Source organism: Pristiophorus japonicus, chromosome 23 (assembly GCF_044704955.1).
Source record: "Pristiophorus japonicus isolate sPriJap1 chromosome 23, sPriJap1.hap1, whole genome shotgun sequence".
Lineage (NCBI taxonomy): Eukaryota > Metazoa > Chordata > Chondrichthyes > Pristiophoridae > Pristiophorus > Pristiophorus japonicus.
The window spans coordinates 57,544,891-57,572,225 of NC_091999.1; the positions used below are offsets into that span (position 1 = coordinate 57,544,891).

Consider the following 27,335-nt stretch of genomic DNA (forward strand, 5'->3'; position numbering starts at 1 on the left):
TGGATCATGTGGTCCAGCACGGCACCAAGGCAAACAGACATCGCCCTGGCGAAGATTTTGTAGTCCGTGCTGAGGAGGGAGACCGGGCACCAGTTCTTAAGGAGGCGGAGATCGCCCTTCTTAGGCAGCAGGACGATGACTGCCCTGCGCCAAGAGAGGGGCATCTACCCGGTCGCCAGACTTTCTCCCAGGACCCGTGAGTAGTCGCCCCCCAGGACGTCCCAGAACGCCCTGTGGAACTCCATGGTCAGCCCGTCCAGCCCCGGGGCTTTTCCCCTCGAGAGCCGGTCGAGGGCGCCGGCCAGCTCCGCCAGACTTAGTGGAGCTTCCAGATTTTCGGCGCCCTCCGAGCTGACCTTCGGCAGGTCCTCCCACAAAACTCTATGCGCTTCGTCGCTGGATGGCTCTGGAGAGAACAGAGACCCGTAATATTCACGGGCCGTGTTGGTGACACCCTCCGGATCTGAGACGAGAGAGCCGTCGTCGGCCAGCAGCGTCAAGAGCTGCTTACGGACATTCTGTCTTTTTTCCAGCGAGTAGAAGAAGGGGGAGCCGCGATCCAGATCCCGCAGGAACCGGATCCGCGACTTCACGAACGCGCGTTGCGACCCGACGAGCTGCAGGTCCTTCAGCGCGGCTTTCTTCACTTCGTACACCGTCCGCAGGGCCGGGTCCCCGATGACTTCACCGAGACGGGACTCCAGGTCGAGCACCTCTTTTTCTAGGCGCCCGAAATTGGCCGCCCGCCTCTTGGTCGACCCCCTCGCGTACTCTTGACAGAAGACGCGGACGTGAGCCTTGCCCACGTCCCACCATAGCCTCAAGGAGGGGAAGCTCCCCTGCTTCCTTCTCCAATCGGCCCAGAAACGACGGAACGAGTCCTGGAACCGCTCGTCCTCCAGCAGCCGGTTGTTAAAGTGCCAGTACGCGGACCCCGTCCTCGTGCGGAGCGAAGCGAGCTCCGCCCACACCAGGTGGTGGTCCGAACACGGCACCGGCCACATGGAGGCCGCCAGGACGCAGGAAACATATGCCCGAGACACATAAATGCGGTCGACTCTGGACCATCCTATTCCAGGCCTCACCCAAGTAAAGGCGCTTGAGTCAGGGTGGAGATTTCGCTAGACGTCCACCAAGTCGAAGGACACGACCAGGTGCCTCAACTTCTCCATCGCCGTCATGCTCTGCGGGGCACCGGAGCGGTCCCTCGCCTCGAGGGTGCAGTTAAAATCCCCCCCGAGGACAATGCAGTCGCCGACGTCGACGGAGCCAAGAAGAGCGGACACCTCTTCAAAGAATCGCGTTTGCTGCGGGCCCGGCTGAGGGGCGTACACGTTCACGAGATGGAGCGGCACGTCCCCCAGGCGAACGGTTACGTGCAGCAAGCGGCCTGGCACGGGCTCCTCGACCCCCAAGATCTCCGGCTGAAAATACGGTGCCAGCAAGATGGCCACCCCACTAGAAGTGGCAGTGAGGTGGCTCATGCGGACCTCTCCTTGCCATTCCAGGAGCCACGTGGTTTCGTCTCCTGGAACGGTGTGGGTTTCTTGCAGGAAGCACACCGCATATTTCCCCTCCCGCAGGAGCGAAAAATTGTTAAATCTGCGGCGTGCCTCTCTGCCGCCGTTGATGTTGAGGCTGGCTATGGTTATCTTCATGACAAAGGCATAGTGCAACCTCTACCTTAACCTATTGTGGGGGAGGGAGCGGAGTCTTTTGTTGACCTCCACTCCTTCAGCAGCCCAGCAAGGAATTTTTGAGCCGGTGCAGCTCAAGGCCTTGAGCCTTTGATAAGGGCCCGCCCACGGCCATGGTTTTAGTGACGGCGCGGACGGAAGCGATGAGCAGCCCCTGCTTGGACCATCTTTCCCGGGCCAGATGGGTTCGGTTGCAGCGACCCTGGCTCTCGACCAAAATGTTCCCAGAGTTCCTCTACGGGAATGACGGGGGAATCAGCGGCGGGCACGTGGAGATCCACCGCCTCACTGGCGATGGACTCGAGATCTTCACCCGCGTCCTCCACCGAGTCCCCGTCCTCCTCCGGGAGGTCGCCGTCAGCAGCCGGCCCGTCGACCGCACGAGGTATGGCAAACGGCCCGGCTGCTCCATCTGGCACTGGCTCCGCCCCAATCCCACCCCCAGGATCATCGGCACAGGAGTCCCCACTGGGCTCTTTTAAAATTGGTGCTGGGTCGGGAAGCGACAGCGGAAGGGGTTCCTCCTCCGCCCCAGGAACCGGGGAACACGGAGAGACCTGGTCAAAGTAATGTTCCAGGTCCACCAAGTATCCCAGCTCCAAAGTAGGGGGCGAGCTTTGTTGTTCTTCCCCCTCCCCGCCGCCACGCCCTAGCCCAGCGTGTACAGAATCTTTAAAATTATTCATAATTTCGGTGTCTGCCAGGTCGAGCGACTCTCGGGGAAAGTTGGTTAATAGCTGGGCGGGCTCAGGTTCGGCCTTTTCGGCCCCGCCCGCCTCAGTCCCCGGGACGCTCGGCCCGGCGGCAATGCATTCCTCTGCTGGCCCCACGCCCCCCACCACAGGCAGATCTTCCACGCCATCCCCGGGAGACAGAGACTGGACAGCCTCGACTGCCCCTCCATCCCCGGGGACAGATTCCTCCCGTCTACGGCGCAGTTTTGGGAGCGCTGGTGGGGGACGCGGGACACGCGGCGGGCACCGACTCCTCCACGGAGGGATGTTGTTCCCCCTCCGCCTCATTGGAGCGGCGCCTCCTTTTTTTCCTGGGGGGGTGCGGAGGCAGGGAGACCTCACTGTCTGCCGAGGACTCCCGCTCCACCCCCTCCTTTTTTCCTGCCCGCGCCCGAGCCTCTCTGTGCTACTGGTCAAGGGCTCGGGCACGGGCTCAGGGCACCCCGCGCTCGCCGGTGACGTGGTTGGGCCGAGCGCGGTAAACAGATTGTCTGGCGCACCGAGGGGACCCGCCTCTAGATGTCTCGTCTTCTTCCGCGCCTTCCTTCCGGTCGGACGCTCTCTATCCCCCCCCGCCGGAGGCCGGAAAATAAAGGCCTCCGACGATGCCGGCGCACCTATGGCTCCAGGCATGTGGACGCTACTACGGGGAGGGGTGGCGGCGGCGCCAGCCTTTGCCGCCTTCGGTGGTTTGGCGGCTTTGGAGGCGGGGCAATTCTTGCGAACGTGCCCCACCTCCCTACAGGCATGGCAACGCACGCCGTCCGACGTCCAGAAGGCGCGGTAGGCAGTCCCCTCGTGCACCACGTTAAAATTGCCCTCTGTTGTCTCCTCCCACGCCAGCCCGATAAAGAGCTGGCGGCGGAAGGAGAACACATGGCGCAGGCTGTTCTCCCTGAGGCCGAGCGGTATGGGGTTGATCCCCGACCTTACCTCCCCCAGTTGGTATAGGTGAGGGAGGAGGAGCTCAGCCGGAACAAAGGGTGGGACATTCGATAGAATGACCCTCTGCGCGGTGGCCTCGAGAGGGTCCACCGGCAGGAACGCCGCGCCCATCGTGAGCCCCTTTTCAATGGCCAGGGACACCGCTCGCTTCGACCCCAGGAAGAACACGGCCTTCCCAGACAACTTGGAGGCTGTGACAATGGCTGAGGGGCCGACTGCCCCAGCCATCGCTCGCACGCACTCCTCAATGCTCATTGTGGGGTGAGTGTAGCTCTTGACCCCGTGTTTCTTGGTAATTAGTCTGAATGGGGGCAGGGCAGCAGGAGGCGCAGTGGATGTGGACGCCGCCTGCGCATATGTCTTAGCTGGCCCTGCCACCGGCGTGGATGGGGTCGCCATCACGGGGTCCCTTTAAGGACTACACCCACCCCAAAGTCACAGGCCTTAATGGTCTTAAATTGGCCTTGTTTGAATGTATGAGCATAGGAGCTCTGAAAGAGGCACACCTCTCCCCTAGTTGGCAATTGGGGAGGGGCCTTGCTCCCTCTGCTCAGTTGTCTTGATTGTGTTTTTTTTTTAAAGAAATTAGGAAGAAAGGGTTCTCAGAGAGAGAGGGGAGAGACAGAGAGAGAGAGATAGAGGGAGGGTCTGGAAGAAGGGAAGCTGCGAGGGCAGGTCTCCCCTCACAGCGGTGGGTGGGTGTTTTTTGGGGTGCACTCCCCAGATGGCAAAAAACAGTCTTTGTAGAGTGGTCTTCGGGTGGGGGGACAAGATGTCTTCACCTGGGGTAGCTGGAGCCACCCAGGCACACACTCCCAACGATGTTTAATAGGGTGAATAAAGATGCTTCAGCCAGGTAGCTCCAGCTATCCCAGGCTAGGCAATGGGGGAGGGGTGCTTCAGTGGTGTGTGGGGCCCAGCTGTAAGCAAGACCCCCACACACACTTCCACACACACCCCGCGATGTTCCGGCCCTCAAGTTGTCTTCTTTCCTCCCCCCACCGATACAACAAAGTCTTTTGGGGAATGCACCAAAACACACCCACCAGTCAAAGATGTGGAAATGACTCTCCCTCCTTCCACACTGGATGATGTTTCCTCAGGTTGTTCTTTTCCCCCTCTCTCCAACTCTCTGTAGTTGTAGTAAAATGTTTCAGCTCTCCTGCTCTCCCTCCGGATGTTGTATTGTAGCAAGCCAGCCCTTTCCTCCTCTTCCTGGGCTGGTCTCAGGGCTCACTCCAGGCTTTCCAGACAGGCCTTCCTTCTCTCACTGCTCCAGGCTCCAAGTCCATTGGACACGCCTCTAAAGCTCCACCATTGATCCTTGTGCATGAAACTCTTTTCGGACTAAATTTTGAAAAAACTGCCTCCCCGTCAGGGAATTGAACCCCGGTCTCCCGCGTGACAGGCGGGGATACTCACCACTTTATAATCGAGGAACTGACCGGTCCCAAAAAGTTAGTTTGCAGGTGCAGCAGGTAATCAGGAAGGCAAATGGAATGTTGGCCTTCATTGCGAGAGGGATGGAGTACAAAATAAGGGAGGTCCTGCTGCAACTGTACAGGGTATTGGTGAGGCCGCACCTGGAGTACTGTGTGCAGTTTTGATCATCTTACTTATGGAAGGATATATTGGCTTTGGAGGGGGTACAGAGTCGATTCACGAGGCTGATTCCGGAGATGAGGGGGTAACCTTATGATGATAGATTGAGTAGACTGGGTCTTTACTCGTTGGAGTTCAGAAGGATGAGGGGTGATCTTATAGAAACATTTAAAATAATGAAAGGAATAGACAAGATAGAGGCAGAGAGGTTGTTTCCACTGGTCGGGGAGACTAGAACTAGGGGGCACAGCGTCAAAATACGGGGGAGCCAATTTAAAACCGAGTTGAGAAGGAATTTCTTCTCCAAGACATTGGTGAATCTGTGGAATTCTCTGCCCAAGGAAGCAGTTGAGGCTAGCTCATTGAATGTATTCAAATCACAGTTAGATTTTTAACCAATAAGGGAATTAAGGGTTATGGGGAGCGGGCGGGTAAGTGGAGCTGAGTCCACGGCCAGATCAGCCGTGGTCTTTTTGAATAGAAGATCAGGCTGGAGGGGCTAGATGGCCAACTCCTGTTCCTAATTCAAATGTTATGAAACAGCCTTCCAGTCACAAAAACACTCATGTACCATTACCTTTTGCTTCCAGCCTGAGCCAATTTTGGATCCAACTTACCACTTAGCCCCGGATCCCATGGGCTTTTACTTTTGTGACCAGTCTGCCATGTGGGACTTTATCCAAAGCATTGCTAAAATCCATATACACTACATCATATACACTACCCTCATCGACCCTCACGGTTACCTCCTCTCAAAATTCAATCAATTTAGTCAGACATGACCTTCCCTTAATTAATCCATGCTGACTGTCCTTAATTAATCCATGTCTTTCCAAATGAAGATTTATCCTGTCCCTCAGAATATGTTTCCAATAATTTTCCCACCACTGAGGTTCCGAGGTGATGTCAGGAAGCACTTCCTCACACAAATGGTGAGAATCTGTTTCTCTTGGCTCGAGAGTCGAGAACTAAGAGTTATTGTCTCAGGATACGGGCTCGGCCATTTAGGACTGAGCTGATGAGAAATTTCTGCACTCAGAGGGTCGTGAATCTTTAGAATTATCTCCCCCAGAGGACAGTGAATGCTGAGTCATTGAGTATATTCAGAGCTGAGATAGAAAGCTGCTGGACACTAAAGGAATCGAGGGATATGGGGATAGTGCGGGAAAGTGGAGCTGAAGTACAAGATCATCCTGGATCTTATTGAATGGTGCAGCAGGCTCGAGGGGCCGTATGGCCTACTCCTGCTCCTGTTTCTTATGTTCTTAAAGGTAGTGGAAATCTGGAACTCTGTTCCCCATAAAACTCAGGCTGGGGCCCAATTGAAAATTCCAAAACTGTGATTAATAGATTCTTCTTGGGCAAGGGTATTAAGAGTGATGCAACCAAGGCAGGTAGACGGAGTTAAGATACTGATCAGTCACGATCTAATTGAATGGTGGAACTATGACTCAGTCACACTGGGTGGTGCCTGTGAGAGATTCGCTAAACACTCAACAACAGTTCTTGACTTCAGGATTTATAAGAACAAAATACACTCGGCACAGGGTTTTGGCTCAACCTTAAACTTGCATGTTTATTGAACTTGCGTTATTCCCCAGCACACAACCTCCCTGAGATTCCGACTGGAATAACACCGAACCCATAATAAAACCCCCTCCACAAGGTTACCTGAAACCGAACAGGAAATATCACAGTTTAACATCCTTCCGCGATTCGACTGCGATTATAAAACGACTCGGACAAATTCCCCGACGGTTTGACTGAAACTTCTAATCACCCACACAGCTGGTGGTTGTGGTGTGGATTGTAGGCCGGGACCAGGTGACAATCCTGCATCCTCCTTCACTGCACTGTCCTCGCTCCGAAGTGGTCCTCTTTTTATGGGGCTTCATAATCACAGCATCAAACATATTTCCTGCTGTTCCCGTGTCGACTCTTCCGATGGTTATTAACCTCTTGATCATCAGTGTATTCCACTCCCTGGCCCAGACAGGGGCACGATCAGCTCTCCTGCTGTGTAGTACAATGCAAACCTTCCTTGGGAACAGGTCTGGCTCCACAGTTGAGGAATGTATGAATGTCCCTCTTCCTTCTTGACAGGGACCAGGGACCATTGAAGGTGTGCATGGCCGGCGTCTGGTGCTATTGTCTGTGTTGATTAGATTGATGGCAGGTGTCCTGTATCATTGCCTCTGAGGATGTCCTTCCAGTCTCTCAATGAATCATCGTTTCGCTGCAATGTTTGAATGAACCCCTTACTGTATAGCCCGCCCTTTGGGTGTTTGTACTGAGGTTTGTTTTTTATTAACCCGTCCCACCGCCCGTGGGTTTTATATTACATTCGACAATCCATTTTACATTTGGGGTGAGGTGGGGTGGGGAACAGATCCGACAAGCCTTTATCCACTGAGCCATTGGGGGGAGGGTCCGGTGGCCCTATTGAAAATGCACGTGTGAGGCCTCAGGTGAGGACAGTGGAATAGCCAGTCGACACTCACTGTCGAGGTTCACACATGGAGTTTGGGCACATGGGTCACATATTGGAGAGAAACTGGTGAGTGTAGAACTGAACCCAGCCAGAGTCAGCACCTTCAGGGGAGGGGAACCAGTGAGTGTAGAACTGAACCCAGCCAGAGTCAGTACCTTCAGGGGAGGAGATGGAAGGGAGCCAGTGAGTGTAGAACTGAACCCAGCCAGAGTCAGCACCTTCAGGAGAGGAGAGGGAGGGGAACCAGTGAGTGTGCAGCTAAACCCAGTATAGGATATTAAGGGAATCAAGGGATATGGGGATAGTGCTGGAAAGTGGAGTTGTGGTAGAAACTCAGCCGTGATCTTATTGAACGGGCTCGAGGGGCCGTATGACCTACTCCTGCTCCTACTTGTTATGTATGTTCTTGTATTCATTCACGACTGGATGTGGTAGGACTGCAGAGCTTTGATCTGATTCATTGATTGTGGGATTGCTTAGCCCTGTTTATACCATGCTGCTCTCGCTGCTTAGTCTACATGTAGTCCTGTGTTGCAGCTTCCCCAGGCTGGCACCTCATTTCTCGGTACGCCTGGTGCTGCTCCTGGCATGCTCTTCTGCACTCCTAATTGAACCAGGCTTGATGGTAATGTTAGAGTGAGGGATATGCCAGACCATGAGGTTACAGATTGTGGTGGAATACAATGCTGCTGCTGCTGATGGCCCACAGCACCCGAAGGATGCCCCGTTTTCAGCTGCTAGATCTGTTCTGCATCTCGACCAGCTCAGTCAGTAGTCGTACTCCCGAGTCACTCTTGGTGATGGACATTGAAGTTCCCCACCCAGAGTACATTCTGTGCCCTTGCTACCCTCAGTGCTTCTTCCAAGCTTAAACCAGTGTGAGTAATAGAATAGATTCGATTATAATGTGAGATGTTTATACCTATAATTGTGAAACTATAAGAACTAACAGCAGGTAGGGTAGTTTAGGGATAATGAAAAAATTACTGAAGAAAAGTAAGTGCTGGGAACCATGGAAAGTGTCCTTGTAAATCACAGATTAGAGAAGTTCCAGCTGTCTTTTCCTCACTTCCTGCCCAAACCCAGCAGAGAAGACAAAGAAGAGTCCGGTGCCAGAGGTGGATCAGTGCCGGGTATAAAAGTGGGGGGAGACTGATGTAAGGGGGCAGTGGGGACTGGAGACACCGGAGATCAAGCTCAGGGCGCCCGAGGTTCCATCCAGCGGGCTGACCTGGTGTCAGTTACTGTGGACACGCGGGACTTGCATCTTTACTCTGATTGGTGGATCAGTATAAGATACGGTGGATGACGGAGAAACTGCTCATCTTATAGAAACATAGAAACATAGAAAATAGGTGCAGGAGCAGACCATTCAGCCCTTCTAGCCTGCACCGCAATTCAATGAGTTCATGGCTGAACATGAAACTTCAGTACCCCCTTCCTGCTTTCTCGCCATACCCCTTGATCCCCCGAGTAGTAAGGACTTCATCTAACTCCATTTTGAATATATTTAGTGAATTGGCCTCAACTACTTTCTGTGGTAGAGAATTCCACAGGTTCACCACTCTCTGGGTGAAGAAGCTTCTCCTCATCTCGGTCCGAAATGGCTTACCCCTTTTCCTTAGACTGTGACCCCTGGTTCTGGACTTCCCCAACATTGGGAACATTCTACCTCCATCTAACCTGTCTAAACCCGTCAGAAATTTGAACGTTTCTATGAGGTCCCCTCTCATTCTTCTGAACTCCAGTGAATACGAGCACAGTTGATCCAGTCTTTCTTGATAGGTCAGTCCCACCATCCCGGGAATCAGTCTGGTGAATCTTCGCTGCACTCCCTCAATAGCAAGAATGTCCTTGCTCAAGTTAGGAGATCAAAACTGTACACAATACTCCAGGTGTGGCCTCACCAAGGCCCTGTACAACTGTAGCAACACGTCCCTGCCCCTGTACTCAAATCCCCTCGCTATGAAGGCAAACATGCTATTTGCTTTCTTAACCGCCTGCTGTACCTGCATGCCAACCTTCAATGACTGATGTACCATGACACCCTGGTCTCGTTGCACCTCCCCTTTTCCTAATCTGTCACCATTCAGATAATAGTCTGTCTCTCTATTTTTACCACCAAAGTGGATAACCTCACATTTATCCACATTATACTTCATCTGCCATGCATTTGCCCACTCACCTAACCTATCCAAGTCACTCTGCAGCCTCATAACATCCTCCTCGCAGCTCACACTGCCACCTAACTTAGTGTCATCCGCAATTTTGGAGATACTACATTTAATCACCTCGTCTAAATCATTAATGTACAGTGTAAACAGCTGGGGCCCCAGCACGGAACCTTGCGGTACCCCACTAGTCACTGCCTGCCATTCTGAAAAGCACCCATTTACTCCTACTCTTTGCTTCCTGTCCGACAACCAGTTCTCAATCCACGTCAGCACACTACCCCGAATCCCATGTGCTTTAACTTTGCACATTAATCTCTTGTGTGGGACCTTGTCGAAAGCCTTCTGAAAGTCCAAATATACCACATCAACTGGTTCTCCTTTGTCCACTTTACTAGAAACATCCTCAAAAAATTCCAGAAGATTTGTCAAGCATGATTTCCCTTTCACTAATCCATGCTGACTTGGACCTATAATGTCACCATTTTCCAAATGCGCTGCTATGACTTCCTTAATAATTGATTCCATCATTTTACCCACTACTGAGGTCAGGCTGACCGGTCTATAATTCCCTGTTTTCTCTCTCCCTCCTTTTTTAAAAAGTGGGGTTACATTGGCTACCCTCCACTCGATAGGAACTGATCCAGAGTCAATGGAATGTTGGAAAATGACTGTCAATGCATCCGCTATTTCCAAGGCCACCTCCTTAAGTACTCTGGGATGCAGTCCATCAGGCCCTGGGGATTTATCGGCTTTCAATCCCATCAATTTCCCCAACACAATTTCCCGACTAATAAAGATTTCCCTCAGTTCCTCCTGCTTACTAGACCATCTGACCCCTTTTATATCCGGAAGGTTGTTTGTGTCCTCCTTAGTGAATACCGAACCAAAGTACTTGTTCAATTGGTCTGCCATTTCTTTGTTCCCCGTTATGACTTCCCCTGATTCTGACTGCAGGAGACCTACGTTTGTCTTTACTAACCTTTTTCTCTTTACATACCTATAGAAACTTTTGCAATCCGCCTTAATGTTCCTTGCAAGCTTCTTCTCCTACTCCATTTTCCGTGCCCTAATCAAACCCTTTGTTCTCCTCTGCTGCGTTCTAAATTTCTCCCAGTCCCCGGGTTCGCTGCTATTTCTGGCCAATTTGTATGCCACTTCCTTGGCTTTAAAACTATCCCTGATTTCCCTAGATAGCCACGGTTGAGCCACCTTCCCTTTTTTTATTTTTACGCCAGACAGGAATGTTCATCCATGCGGTCTCTAAATGTCTGCCATTGCCCATCAACAGTCAACCCCTTAAGTATCATTCGCCAATCTATCCTAGCCAATTCACGCCTCATACCTTCAAAGTTACCCTTCTTTAAGTTCTGGACCATGGTCTCGGAATTAACTGTTTCATTCTCCATCCTAATGCAGAATTCCACCATATTATGGTCACTCTTTCCCAAGGGGCGTCGCACAACGAGATTGCTAATTAATCCTCTCTCATTACACAACACCCAGTCTAAGATGGCCTCCCCGCTAGTTGGTTCCTCGACATATTGGTCTAGAAAACCATCCCTTATACACTCCAGGAAATCCTCCTCCACCGTATTGCTTCCAGTTTGGCTAGCCCAATCTATGTGCATATTAAAGTCACCCATTATAACTGCTGCACCTTTATTGCATACACCCCTAATTTCCTGTTTGATGCCCTCCCCAACATCACGACTACTGTTTGGAGGTCTGTACACAACTCCCACTAACGTTTTTTGCCCTTTGATGTTCTGCAGCTCTACCCATATAGATTCCACATCATCCAAGCTAATGTCTTTCCTAACTATTGCATTAATCTCCTCTTTAACCAGCAATGCTACCCCACCTCCTTTTCCTTTTATTCTATCCTTCCTTATTTCTTGTTAAGGTATTAAAATTGCTGACACTGGACTCTGGAACTTGCTAATTAATAAGAAAAGGGACTTTTACATCCCCAAATATCTCTACCCCTCCACTCCTTTTAAAATGTTACCATTTAATGTACATTTCCTCCATTTTTCTTCCAAAATGTTTTGCATCAGATTTCTCTGCACTAAATTTCATCTGCCATTCATCCAGCCCATTTACAAACCTGTGCATTCAGACTCAGCTCACTTACAGTTCTCTTCACAGAGCCCCACGCTCCCCATTTTTGGCGTCAGCTGGAGATTTTGATCATACTGCAGGTCTGATCACCGATTTTTAAAATAATGTATTTATTATTATTTATTGTCCCTCTGGCCCCAATCTCGATAGCATGACAAAATAAAATTCAGTTCCCCCAGTTTGGACTTTCAATTATTGGAAAAAATTCTGAGGGACAGGATAAATCTTCAATCAGAAAGACCGGGATTAATCAGGGATATTCAGTACGGATTTGTTAATGGAAGGTCGTGTCTGATTAACCTGATTGCATTTTTTGAGGAGGTCACACGGAGGGTCGATGACGGTGTTGTGTTTGACGTTGTGTATATGAATTTTAACAAGGCTTTTGATAAGATCCCACATGGCAGACTGGTCATGAAAGTAATAACCCATGGGATAGAAGGCAAAGTGGCAACTTGCATCCAAAATTGGCTGAGGTAGGAAGCATAGGTTAATGGTCAATGGGTGTTTTTGTGACTGGAGGGATGTTTCTGGGATACATCAATGATTTAGACTTGAATGTCAGGGTTATGACTACGAAGTTTGCAGATGATACAAAAATTGGCCGTGTGGTTGATAATGAAGAAGAAAGCTGTAGACTGCAGAAAGGTATCAATGGACCTGTCAGGTGGGCAGAGCAGGGGCAAATGGAATTCAATCCGCAGAAGTGTGAGGTAATACATTTGGTGAGGGCGAACAAGGAAAAGGAATATACAATAAATAGTCGGACACTGAGAAGTGTAGAGGAACAGGGGGATCTTGGAGTGTTTGTCCACTGATCCCTGAAGGTAGCAGGACAGGTCGATAAGGTGGTTAAGAAGGCATACGGGATACTAGACTTTATTAGCCGAGGCATAGAATACAAGAGCTTGAACTGTATAAAACACTAGTTAGGCTACAGCTAGAATACTGCGTGCAATTCTGGTCATCACATTACAGAAAAGAGAAGGTATAGAAGAGTTTACCAGGGTGATGCAGGGACTGGAGAATTTTAGGTATGAGGAAAGATTGGATCGGCTGGGGTTATTTTCTTTGGAACAGAGGAGGCTGAGGGGAGACCTTATTGAGGTTTCTAAAATTATGAGGGGCCGAGATGGAGTGGTTAGGAGGGACCTATTCCTCTTAGCAGAGGGGTCAACAACTAGGGGCATAGATTTAAAGTAATTGGTAGAAACGTAGAAATTTACAGTGCTGGAGGCCATTTCGGCCCATCGTGTCCACGCCGACCCTTAAAGAGCCGCACAGCCCTCGGTCAGTTGCCCTGAAGGTTACATATAAACCCGTGAACAATGAACAATGGCGGTAAGGTAAAGAGCACCCGGGCCAACCAGTCCGCCTCACATAACTGCGACACCCCTTACACTGAAACATTCTACACTCCACCCCAACCGGAGCCATGTGATCTCCTGGGAGAGGCAAAAACCAGATTAAAACCCAGGCCAATTTGGGGGAAAACTAAATCTGGGAAAATTCCTCTCTGACCCATCCAGGCGATCGAAACGAGCCCAGGAGATCACCCTGGCCATATTCAATTTGCTGCAGTACTTACCATCGTATCTGCGCCAGCAAACAGGAGGTTATCCAGTCTAATCCTAATTACCAGCTCTAGGTCCGTCACCCTGCAGATTACGGCACTTCAAGTGCCCATCCAAGCACCTTTTAAATGTGGTGAGCGCTTCTGCATCCACCATCCTTCCAGGCAGTGAGTTCCAGATCCCCACAACCCTCTGCATGAAGAAGCCTCCCCTCAAATCCCCTCTGAGCCTTCCACCAACCACCTTAAAACCATGCCCCCTCGTAATTGACCCCATCCACCAAGGGAAATAGACCCTTGCTATCCACTATATCCACGCCTCTCAAAATGTTGTCACCTCAATGAGGTCTCCTCTCAGCCTCCACTGTTCCAATGAGAGCAAACCCAGCCTATCCAATCTGTTCTCACAGCTAAGATGCTGCATTCCAGGCAGCATCCTAGCAAATCTCTGCACCCTCTCTCGTGCAATCACATTCTTCCTATAATACAGCAACCAGAACTCCAGCTGTGGCCTAACCAGAGTATTATACAATTGAAGCATAACGTCCGTGCTCTTGTATTCTGTGTTTCGGCCAATAAAGGCAAGCATTCAGTCTGCCTTCTTAACCACCTAATCCACCTGACCTGCTACCTTCAGGGATCTGTGGACCAATGGTGGAGCTTTGGAGGCGTGGCCTATTCAGTTGGAGCTGTGCTGCTGAGAGAGAAGGAACTCCCTGCTGAAGCTGCTGTCTGGAAGGCCGAGAGTGAGCCCTGAGAGCAGCCCAGGAGTAGGAGGAAAGGGCTGGCTTGCTACAATACAACGTCCGGAGGGAGAGGAGGAGAGCTGAAAATTTCAACAACTTTATTTACTTCTACAAAGAGTTGGAGAGAGTGGGAAAAGAGCAACAACCTGTGTGGAAGGAGGGAGATTCTACAACATTCTAGAGGTGGGTGTTGGTGCATTCCCCGAAATACATTGTTTTATTGGTGGGGGGAGAAAAGAAGATTTTCTTCGAGGCCCAGAACATCGCGGGGGGTGTGTGTGTGGAAGTGTGTGGGGGTCTTGCTCACAGCTAGGCCCCACACACCACTGAAGCACCCCTCCCCCATTGCCTAGCCTGGGATAGCTGGAGCTACCTGGCTGAAGATTTACTAATCACCCTATTAAACATCGTTGGGCGTGTGTGCCTGGGTGGCTCCAGCTGTCCAAGATGAAGACATCTTCTCCTCCCACCCGAAGACCATCCCATAAGACTGTGCCTTGCTTTGTTTTCCATCATCTAGGGAGTGCGCCCCAGAAAAACACACACCCATCACTGTGAGGGGAGACCTGCCCTCACAGCTTCCCTCTTTCCCACCCCCACGCGCTCTCTGTCTCTCCCCTCTCTCTCAGAGCTCCTTTCCTCCTTAATTGGAAAAACAATTAAGACAACTGAGCAGAGGGAGCAAGGCCCCTCCCCAATTGTCAACTAGTGGAGAGGTGTGCCTCGTTTGAATTTATGAGCAGAGGAGCTCTCAAACGAGGCCAATTTAAGACCATTAAGGCCTGTGACTCTGGGGTGCGTGTAGCCCTTAAAGGGACCCCGTGATGTCGACTCCATCCACGCCGGTGGCAGGGCCAGCTAAGATGTATGCGCAGGTGGCGTCCACATCCACGGCGCCTCCTGCGCCACCTGCTGCCCTGCCACCATTCAGACTAATTACTAAGAAAAACGGGGTCAAGAGCTACACTCACCCCACAATGAGCATCGAGGAGTGCGTGCGGGTGATGGCTGGGGTAGTCGGCACCTCAGCCATTGTCGCAGCCTCCAAGATGTCTGGGAAGGCTGTATTCTTCCTGGGGTCGGAGCGGGCGGTGTCCCTGGCCCTTGAAAAGGGGCTCACTATGGGCGGGACATTCCTGCCGGTGGACCCTCTCGAGGCCACCGCGCAGAGGGTCATCATTTCAAACGTCCCGCCCTTTGTTCCCGCTGAGCTCCTCCTCCCTCACCTACACCAACTGGGGGAGGTAAGGTCAGGGCTCAACCCCATACCGCTCGGCCTCAGGGAGAACAGTCTGCGCCATGTGTTCTCCTTCCGCCATCAGCTCTTTGTCCGGCTGGCGCAGGAGGAGACAACAGAGGGAAATTTTAATGTGGTGCACGAGGGGACTGCCTATCGCGTCTTCTGGACGTCGGATGGCGTGCGGTGCCATGCCTGCAGGGAGATGGGGCACGTTCGCAAGAACTGCCCCGCCTCCAAGGCTACCAAACCACCGAAGGCAGCCAAGGCTGGCGCCGCCGCCACCCTTCCCCCTAGTAGCGTCCGCGTGCCGGGAGCCATAGGTGCGCGGGCATCGTCGGAGCCCTTTGTTTTCACGGCCTCTGGCGGGGGAGAGGGAGAGCATCCGACCGGAAAGAAGGCGCGGAGGAAGGCGAAACATCTCGAGGCGGGTCCCCTCGGTGCGCCAGAAAGTCTGACCACCGCGCTCAGCCCAACCCCGTCACCGGCGAGCGCCGGGTGCCCTGAGCCCGTGCCCGAGCCCTTGACCAATACCACAGAGGGGCTCGGGCGCGGGCAAGATAAGAAAAATTGGGGGGCGGAGCGGGAGGCCTCGGCAGACATGGAGGTCTCCCTGCCTCCGCGCACCCCCAGGAACAAAAGGAGGCGCAGCTCCAATGAGGCGGAGGGGGAACAACATCCCTCCGCGGAGGAGTCGGTGCCCGCCGCGTGTCCCGCGTCCCCCACCAGCGCACCCAAACTGCGCTGTAGACGGGAGGAATCTGTCCCCGGGGAGGGAGGGGCAGTCGAGGCTGCACAGCCTCTGTCTCCCGTGGATGGCGTGGAAGATCTGCCTGTCGTGGTGGGCGTGGGGCCAGCGGAGGAATACGATGCCGCCGGGTCGAGCGTCCCAGGGCCGAACCTGAGCCCGCCCAGCTATTAACCAACTTCCCCCGGGATTTGCTCGACTCGGCAGAAATACACATTATTAACAATTTTAATGAATCTGTACACGCTGGGCCGGAGGGTGGCGGCGGGGAGGGGGAAGAACAACAATCCTCGCCCCCTACTTTGGAGCTGGGGTACTTGGAGGACCTGGAACATTTCTTTGACCAGGTCTCTCCATGTTCCCCGGTTCCTGGGGCGGAGGAGGAACCCCTTCCGCTGTCGCTTCCTGACCCAGCACCACTTTTAAAAGAGCCCAGTGCGGACTGCTCGGCCGACGATCCTGGGGGTGGGGTCGGGGCAGAGCCAGGGTCGGATGGAGCAGCCGGGCCGTTTGCTGTACCTCGTGCGGTCGACGGGTCGGCTGCTGGCAGTGACCTCCCGGAGGGGGACGGGAACTCGATGGGGGACTCGGGAGAAGATCTCGAGTCCATCGCCAGTGAGGCGATGGATCTCCTCGTGCCCGCCGCTAATTCCCCCCTCATTCCTGCAAAGGAACTCCGGGACTTTTTGTTCCAGAGCCAGGGTCGCCGCAACCGAACCCATCTGGCCCTGGAAATATGGTCCGAGCCGGGGCTGCTCATCGCTTCCGTCCGCGCCGCCGCTAAAACCATGGCCGCGGGCGGGCCCTTATCAAAAGCGCAAGGCCTTGAGCTGCGCCGGCTCAAAGGGTTCCTCGCTGGGCTGCTGAAGGAGTGGAGGTCAACAAAATACTCCGCTCCCTCCCACCACAATAGGTTAGGTAGAGGTTGCACTATGCTTTTGTCATGAAGATAACCATAGCCAGCCTCAACATCTATGGCGGCAGAGAGGCACACCGTAGATTTAACAATTTTGCGCTCCTGCGGGAGGGGAAATATGCGGTGTGCTTCCTGCAAGAAACCCACACCGTTCCGGGAGACGAAGCCACGTGGCTCCTGGAATGGCAAGGAGAGGTCCTAATGAGCCACCTCACCGCCACTTCTAGTGGGGTGGCCATTTCGTTGGCCCCGCATTTTCAGCCGGAGATCTTGGGGGTCGAGGAGCCCGTGCCAGGCCGCTTGCTGCACGTCACGATTCGCCTGGGGGACTTGCCGCTCCATCTCGTGAACGTGTCCGCCCCTCAGCCCGGCCTGCAGCAAATGCGCTTCTTTGAAGAGGTGTCCGCTCTTCTTGGCTCTGTCGACGTCGGCGACTGCATTGTCCTCGGGGGGGATTTTAACTGCACCCTCGAGGCGAGGGACCGCTCCGGTGCCCCGCAGAGCATGACGGCGATGGAGAAGTTGAGGGACTTCTTGAGGCTATGGTGGGACGTGGGCAAGACTCACGTCCACGTCTTCTTGTGCTGAAGTATTGCTTCCTCTGACTTGGATATGGCATTATATTAGAGTCTCATTCAACGCTTTACCCACCCGGCAAAAATCAAATCCATTAATTATTTCGGTCATGACCCAGCACCCTCACATAAGATCCACCGCTTCACTCACTCCCTGTCACAACACCCAAACATCCCTTCCACTGGTACATTCAGTTCCTGTCCCACCATCCACACGTCCCATACATTGATTCTTTCTGTACCTGTGCCAAACAGCACACGTCCCATTCGATGATTTCATCAGTCCTGACCCACACACCACAAGTCCCATTGGCTGTTTTTTTTAATCCTGACACATTTCACACGTAATTGTTTGAGACAGCTGTTATTGCTCTCAATCTGAAATATAAATTCCCTGTTTTTCTCTTCCCTGCAGTGAACTTAGTGACAATAATGATCCTGTCTCGACGAAGGTGCGGTCTCTCCAAGTGTGTCTGCCGTTACCTGCTAGCAATGGCAGCGTTGGATCTACTGGTCGTTATCCTCGACCTGATATCCAGGCAGATTCCTATTCGTAATTCAACCGATTTTGAGTTCATGTGGGCCATTAAAGTGTGTAATATCTATGCCATCCTGCTTTACGCAGTCACAGACTGTTCCGTCTGGTTCACAGTTGATTTTACCTTTGATCGATGTATAGCCATTTGTTGTCAGAAGCTCAAACCCAAATTTTGCACCGAGAAAACGGTGACTGGGGTTGTGGGAACAGTGAGTGCGCTGTTCTGTGCAAATAACACTTTCTGGTAGTTTATGTTTGGAGGTATGTATCAGATTTCCAATAATCCCTGGTTTTGTTTTGTTACATGGGATGTCTATGCGTCACTAGCATGGGCAGTAATTGAATTCCTTCATCATATTATTACACCGTTTTTCCATTTGTTCTGATTCTTCTGCTCAATGCTTTAACTGTCAAACACTTTTAGTATCGAGCAGAGCTCGTAGGCGACTCCGGGCCCACATTAGTGGGGAGGGTCCCAGTGACCCAGAGATGGAGATGCGAAGGAAATCTATCATTTACTCTTTGTTATATCTGGCAATTGTATCCTCTTATGTGCAGTGTTTCTGTGCTCTTCTGTGGTTAATCGATTGTATTCGTTAAAATTTCTTTCTGCATATCTACCTGATTATATAGAGGAATTGGGATTTATGCTTCAGCTCCTGAGTTGATGCATCAACACATGTATTTATGCTATGAAATTCAGGGAGGAGTTGAAGAATGTGGTGAAATATCCCTTTACTGTAATTGTTAAATGTATTAAATAATAAGAATCACACAATGTGTTGGGCGGGTGTTCTGCCCAATCCGCTCATCTCTGTGATACACACACAGTGAGGCCTGTGTTCATCTTTCACCGCCCGGATTCAGCGACTAACAAAAATGATAGAGGTGGGGAAGTCCACGGGGATCATTTCAGCTGGGCCCCTGCAGTTTTTAACCCCGCTAAGACCTCTGGTGCGGCCTGGGACAGGTTTATAAAGCTCCCGACCGCCAGGCTCGGGTCTGATGTGGTTACCCAAAGGCGTGGGGAAAGTGTCTCTGTTCCTGTACCGTCCACGGGCGGAAGGGCCGCTCAGTCCCAGCATTCCAAGGGAAACCACGGGGGAAATGGCCTGGGACCAAACAACAGCCAGGGAGGGAGGCTTTCAAAGGCTCAAAGCTCAGTGCTTTCAGCCTTTTACAGGCTCCTTGTGTTTTTCTCCCAGTGGGGTTTAACCTGAGCAGCCCCAGCGCCTGCTGATAGCGACGAATCCTTATTTCAGATAATCTACCTTTGGGATTAAAGGGTCTCTTGCAGACGGAGTATGTCCCAGTGACATTCACCACTGTAACGTTCCTTTGTAAATCTGCCTGAACAATGCAGTGATCTGCAGCATGAAGTGATCCCCGCACATTGAACTCAGCTCCTCCTCACTCTCTGTAAATTCTCCTTGCTAAACATAGCCCATAATATACAGTGTTCAACGAGGGTGGAAACGAGTTTGTTGCTAGGTATTGCTGTATCTGTGAAGTAATACAGCGGTGAAACCCCCATGACACTGTGCCTGAGCATTGTGACATCACAGACCTGCCCTTCTGACCAAGCCCTGGTCTGTGGTTGACCCACAATCGCATTTCAGACATCCCTTCTCCTTCACACATCACCTTACATAGAGTTACTTAACGTCTGCAACATAGAAAGAGGTCATTTGGTGGCCACGGCTGCACGTTGGTCTGAGCCTGTTTCTTGTGGTTTCCCTGGGGGCTCGTGGAGTCAGCAGCCCGACTGCCTGTAGACTGCAAATTTACAGAGCGACCTTCCCCACCCCGTCCCCTTTCGGCCCAGCACACCATGCCAGAGTTTAGTCTATCACCACATCCTGATCTTAAACGGAGGGCACAAAGAGAATGTTAAACTTGGGAATGGGGAGCGAGTGGGATTCAATGGTAAGTCCTGGGTGAGTCTGGCTGAGTATTAGCTGTAAGAAGGGAAATTTAGTTTAACGTTTTGAATTCAACTTAGAACTTTAACAAATGTAGTTAGCAGAAACTGCCTGTTAGTGGTCGTTAAATATCAGTCAGCTGGAAGTGTTAGTCCTCAATATGTGCTAATTACTGCGAGCAATGGGCATAGAGCTGAGACAACTTGTGTGTGGCTCCAAAGGTAAGAATAAACACTAACTGCTGATGCACAGTGTGTTCAGCACAGTGATATTAAACGGAATTTGGAGAGATTTGGAATGGGAACAGTGGTGGAAGGAGGTGCTGCTTTGGTCTCCAAAATACAGCAGGTAGATGAATGTTTGGTGAGTATTGCCTTTTTCTCGAAGCTTGGTCTAAACTAAGACCTGGGAGCAATAACAACACTTAATTAAAATAATAATTTAACTATATAACCTAATTAATTAATAGAATTATAAATAACCGTTTGAATCAAAACTAACTATTTAAATTAATTCAGTGTGTAAATAAGCAAATACATTTTTAAAAAATAACTAAAGATGGCAGGGTAGGCAATGAGTCAAGACTGCAGTGTGTGAGAGTTTGTGGACAGCAAATCTGTCCCGCATTTCCACATCTGCAGGAAATGTCTCTGCTTTATTCTCTCTGGCTCAGGGTAATTGGGCTGGAGTGCGAGTTCGACACATTCTGAAACACACAGGAGAAGTGATTTCTGGATAGTTTAATCCAGAAAACATTCACACCCCACAGAAAAGCGCAGGTTCAGGAAAGTCCGTGGCTGGATGGGTGCCATGTAGCGAGAACTGAGGAGAGGCTGAGAATGAGACACTGCTCCTGTCCAACAGGTAAGATATACTCGTTACCTTTAACGAGAAGGATACAGATTGAGTGGAGGACAGCCACAATACATACCAAGGTACGTGGCTCAGAAGGTTGTCCACAGGCAGAGATAGGTAGAAATATTAAACAATTACTTTGCATCAGTATTTAACAGGGAGACAAAAAGGTGGACATGACATCGGATGATATTAGAAATGAAATAACTGCATTTAATAAGAACAAACGGAAAATATTATTTAAACTAATCAAACCGAAAAAGGATAAAATGCTTGCTTCGGACGAATTACATCTTGGGAAGAGATAGCAGAGGCATTAATAAACATATTTAATATTTCGTTAGAATAAAGTGCAGTGCCGGAGGATTGGCAGATACCTAATGTAATACCTATTTTTAAGAAGGGAGATGGAACGTGTCATGAACTATAGCCCAGTCAACTTAACATCCTTGGTAGGAAAAATAATGGAATCCCTACTAAAGGAGAAAGTGGAAGAACAACTAGAAACCAAAAATGAATAGTCAGCATGGATTATAAAAGGGAAAGTCTTGAATTGACCAATTTTTTTGAATTTTTCGAAGAAGTAACAGATAGCGTAAACTAACGTAATGTAGTAGATGTAATTTATCTAGATTTTCCAAAGGCCTTCGATAGGATACCCCATAATCGACTGAAAGGGCAGATCACAAATCGTAATTACAATTAATAATAATAATTGGGATGTTTTGAAATGGAGTTAACAGATTTTTAAATGGATCCCACAGCCTGATTATCAGACTGTGAAAAGCATGTGTGGGATGCCTTCCGCACAGGGTCAGATGTTCCAATTCATAGACCAAAGGCCTTGGGAGCTGGGCACAGACACAGATAACATAGGATTTGAATTCTACAACAAAATACAAGTTAAATAAAAAGAATCATAACAACATGTATCCTGAATTACCAATTAAACATATAGAGGCCAGATTGGAGGAAGCAACCTACCAGATAATCATGTATTAATTAATCAGCACGTATTAATTGTAACTTGCATAATTATGTAATGCTATAATCTGAAACTGTATAAAATAAGATGTCTCTGGCAGTTTCTCTGCGCATTCCTTCAAGGATAGCTCCCCTGTTGGCTTGTATCTTTTATTAATAAAAATTGCATTTACTTTAAGGCTAACGGACTCCGAGTGGTGGTTTGAAGTTAACCCTAACAACTTGGCGCAGTCAGCAGGATCTACTGGACGGGCAGATTAGACTCAAAAAGCCCACCAACCTAACAACGAATGAGTAGAGAATTACCTTGACGAATTCTCCTCGCAAAGTAACCAGATCCAACAAATCTGAAGCAGAGTCTGTGCAGCCAGTAAATCCAGTTGAGGGGTGCGTCAGGACAAAATAAGTAACTACATGTGTCGGGAGAATAAGTACGTATACGGGATATCGGGGTAAAAGCCTCAGTGTAAATCGTTCCGCTTAAGTAAAGATGGTAAAACAGGAACTGTTGAAAAAGCCCCTGTGTAAGAAATGGCAAAGGAATATGCTAAGGCATTTGGAGGGGTGATGTATAAACCACCAGAAGAGTTTCTGAGAGATAAATCTGAAAAGCTTAAGAAGATGGTTAAGGCAGGATATGATGAAGCGAAAAAGAGCAGTTTAACAGCCGGAAAGATAATAGAAAGATACCCGAAGGTGAGATGGACAGAAAAAGTGACAAAAGACAAGAGGATGTAAGTATAAAAATAGATATAGATGACAGAAGGGAATGGACAGTGGAATTTGCCCCAAATGTGTATCCCCACACTAACAGGGTTATGATTAGGAGCAGAGGAAAATAAAGGATTCATTGGGGCCAGAAGACTAGCTTAGTAGATATTTTTCCGAAGACCATAATAAAAACTGTTACTGACTACCTGAAGTGAAGTATTGATCCGAAATTAGAGCCGGCCAAACAATAAGCTTTGTTGAATGAAGAGAGAACTTTGTGAATGTCTGTCTTTGAATGAAAGTGATTGAGTGATTTTTGACTGCGGAATATTTGAGGTGGGAATTAATGAATTTTTCATGTGTCTGAAAGCCTGCTTCAGAAAGTGCTGGAGCTGTCTGTTGTTTTGGCTCCACCCACTTTTTCAGACAGAGTGAAAGTTTTTTTTAACCCTTTGCAGTGTTGTCCTGTATGAGGAAAGTTTTAAGAAAGTATGAACCTAGAATTGAATTACATTTTAATTTAGAAACCCAGTTGTGGATTTATTCGGAAGATATGTTCTGGAGCTCGGAAATGCACAAAGGATAGATTTGTCAAGCAAAAGATAAAAAATGCATGTTGGTTTAAAAAAAAATTACTGGGGAAGTACGCCCCATATTCCTTTGTGTAAACACTTGATGAAAAGGCTTCTAGCTCAGTAAAAATATTTTTAAATAAATTGTGTAAAAAATGTTACCTGAATATTGTAAACCAGGGGAATAAACCTTGGGAAATTGCGTGGTAGTTAAACCTGGAATAGAAGTAATGTTGTTATTTGACAATGTCCAGCATGAAATGTGACCTGTGAGCATAAATTGAACAGCCAGAAAAAATTAGCCACAAGACGAAAGCATTGTAAACATGATTGCTAGACACAATCCTGAGAATAGCTAGTGACACATCAGGAGCAAGGGAGTAACACAAGCAGCTGAGACACAAAGAAGGAAGAAAGAGGAGATCTATAGCAAATGATGTATTAACTGTACAGGGACATCGCTCGTAGGTGCACCAGATATACAGGTGATCCAGGCAAGTATAGATAGTTTGAGGGGAACAACGGATTTACTAATCAGGAAACAGACCAGGATTGGGATAGAATCTTCACAGTTAGGATCCAAAACATCCAAAAAAATGCTACAGGGTGTATCCGTATTGGAAGGCCATGCACGAACAATTAACGAGCTAAATAAGCAGGAATTGAGAGGACGATGCCAGGACAGGAAAAGAGACACATGTCATGCCTATGGGAGGTGGATGATTGGTCAGGTGAGACACAATGTGGAACAGATACAAACCGGGCAAGTTACAGATTCAATAAATAGCACCCAGTTAAAAGAAATGGCACAGCACACTGGGCCATTAGATGCATGCACCCTGAAACATAGAAACATAGAAACATCGAAAAAGTTTGCAAGAATAGACCATTCGCCCCTTCAAGCCTGCAGCAACATTCAATAAGATCATGGCTGATCATTCACCTCAGTACCCCTTGACAGCTTTCGCACCACACCCCTTGATCCCATTAACTTAAGGGCCATATCCAACTCCCTCTTGAATATATCTGATGAACTGGCATCAACAACGTTCTGCGGAAGAGAATTCCACATGTTAACAACTCTCTGAGTGAAGAAGTTTCTCCTCATCCCGGTCCTAAATGGCTTATCCCTTGTCCTCAGACTGTGACCACTGGTTCTGGACTTCCCCAACATCGGGAACATTCTTCGTGCATCTAACCTGCCCAGTCCCGTCAGAATGTTTCTGAGGTCCCCTCTCATTCTTCTAAACACCAGTGAATACAGACCCAGTCAATCCTAACTCTCCTCATATGTCAGTCCTCCCATCCCGGAAATCAGTCTGGTGAACCTTTGCTGCACTCCCTCAATAGCATGAACGTCCTTCCTCAGATTAGAACAAAACTGAACACAGTATTCCAGGTGAGGCCTCACCAAGGCCCAGTACAGCTGCTCTATTAAAGTCCCCAAGATATGGGGTCAACATGCTATTTGCCTTCTTTCTGTCTCCTGCACCTGCATGACAACCTTCAATGACTGATGTACCATGACACCCGGATCTCGTTGCACTTCCCCTTTTCCTCATCTGCCGCCATTCAAATAATATTCTGCCTTCGTGTTTCTGCCACCAAAGTGCATAACCTCACATCTATCCACATTACACTACATCTGCCATGCAATTGCCCACTCACCGAACCTGTCCAAATCACCCTGCAGCCTCTTAGCATCCTCCTCACATTTCACACCGCCATCCAGCATATTGTCATCTTCAAACTTGGAGATATTATTCAAAATTCCTTCATCTAAATCATTGATGTATATTGTAAATTGCTGGCGTCCCAGCACTGAGCCCTGCGGCACCCAACTAGTCACTGCCTGCCATTATGAAAATAACCCGTTTATCCCGTCTCTCTGCTTCCTGTCTGCCAAAGAGTTCTCTATCCACATCAATACCTTAACCCCAATACCATGTGCTTTAATTTTGCACACCAACCTCTTGTGTGGGACCTTGTCAAAAGTATTTTGCAAGTCCCACTACACCATATCCACTGGTTCTCGTTTGTCTAATCTACTAGTTACATCCGCACACAATTCTAGAAGATTTGTCAAGCTTGATTTTCCATTCATAAATCCATGCTGACTTGGACCAATCCTGTCACTGCTTTCCAAATGGGCTGCTATTTCATCTTTAAAAATTAATTACGACATTTTCCCCACCACTGATGTCAGGCTAACTGGTCTATAATTACCCGTTTTCTCTCTCCCTCCTTTTTCAAAATGTGCTGTTAGATTAGCTACCCTCCAGTCCATACAAACTGATCGAGAATCGATGGACTGTTGGAAAATAATCACCAATGCATCCACTATTTCTAGGGCCACTTCCTTAAGTACTCTGGGATGCAGACCATCAGGCCCCGGGGATTTATTGGCCTTTAGTCCCATCAATTTCCCTAACACAATTTCCCACAAATAAGGATTTTCTTCAGTTCCTCCTTCTCACTAGCCCCTCGGTCACGTACCATTTCCAAAAGATTATGCGCGTCTTCCTTCGTGAAGGCAGAACCAAAGTATTTGTTCAACTGGTCTACCATTTCTTTGTTCCCTATTATAAATTCACCTGAATCTGACTGCAAGGGACCTACGTTTGCCTTCACTACTCTTTTTCTCTTCAAATATTTATAGAAGTGTTTCTGTTCCCAGCAAGCTTCCTCTCATACTCTATTTCGCCCTCCTAATTAAACCCTTTGTCCTCCTCTGCTGAATTCTAAATTTCTCCCCGTCCTCGGGTCGATGCTTTTTCTGACCAATTTATATGCCTCTTCCTTGGATTTAACGCTATCCTTAATTTCCCTTGTTAGCCACGGTTGAGCTACCTTTCCCATTTTATTTTTACTCCAGACAGGGATGTCCAATTGTTGAAGTTCATCCATGTGATCTTTATATGTTTTCCATTGCCTATCTGCCGTCAACCCTTTATGTATCATTTCCCAGTCTATGCTAGCCAATTCATGTCTCATACCATCGAAGTTACCTTTCCTTAAGTTCAGGACCCCAGTCTCAGAATTAATTGTTTCACTCTCCACCTTAACAAAGAATTCTACCTTATTGTGGTTACTCTTCCCCAAGGGGCCTCGCACAACAAGATTGCAAATTAGTCCTTTCTCATTACACATGAAGCGGTCGAGGATGGCCAGCCCTCTAGATGGTCCCTCGACATATTGGTCGAGAAAACCATCCCTAATACACTCCAGAAAATCCTTCTCCACCGTATTATACCAGTTTGGTTAGCCCAATCTATGTGTAGATTAAAGTCGCCCATGATAACTGATGTACCTTTATTGCACACATCCCTACTTTCTTGTTGGATGCTGTCAGCAAACTCACTACGATTGTTTGGTGGTACACAACGCCCACTAGCGTTTTTTTCCCTTTGATATTCCACAGATCCACCCACGTGGAATCCACACGAATGTCCTTCCTGACTATTGCATTAATTTCCTCTTCAACCAGCAATGCCACCCACCTCCTTTTCCTTTGTGTCTATCCTTCCTGACTGGTGAATACCCCTGGATGATGCGTTTCCGGCCTTCGTCAACCTTGAGCCATTTCTCCATGATGCCAATTGCATCATATTCATTAATTGCTGCCTGTGCAGTTAATTTGTCCACCTTATTACGAATACTCCTCGCATTGAGGCACAGTGCCTTCAGGCTTGTTATCTTAACACACCTTGTCCCTTAGAAGTTTGCTGCAATATGGCCCTTTTTGATTTTTTCCTTTGGGTTTCTCTGCCCTCCACCCTTACTTTTCTGCCCCCAAAGGTTCCCATCCCGCTGCCATATCAGTTTAACTCCTCCCCAACAACATGAGCAAACTCTCCCTCGTGGACATTGGTTCTGCTGATGTGCAGACCGTCCGGTTTGCACAGGTCCCAGCTCCCACAGAACGGTTCCAATGTCCCAAGAAATTGAATCCCTCCCTTCTGCAAAACACATTCATCTGAACTATCCTGCGATTCCTACTCTGAAAAGTGGTAGCTCTCCCTGACATTGCTACCTTTGAGGTCCGATTTGTTAATTTAGCTCCCAGCTCCCGAAATTCAGCTTCTAATTCCTCAGACACAGAGAGTCAGACTCAAACACATAAAGAGCACACTAAAGACAGAGAGTGAGAGGCACAGATACATTGCACAATTCCATTTGTTTGAATGTTACAAA

The 27,335-nt window shown here is 49.1% G+C and overlaps 1 protein-coding gene across 1 annotated transcript in view; it reads right to left on the reverse strand.

Annotated features, from left to right (window-relative positions):
* Positions 1 to 27,335, reverse strand: part of LOC139235556 (zinc finger protein 235-like) — a 247,839-nt gene that overhangs the window by 139,431 nt on the left and 81,073 nt on the right. The gene's annotated exons all lie outside the window — the stretch shown is intronic.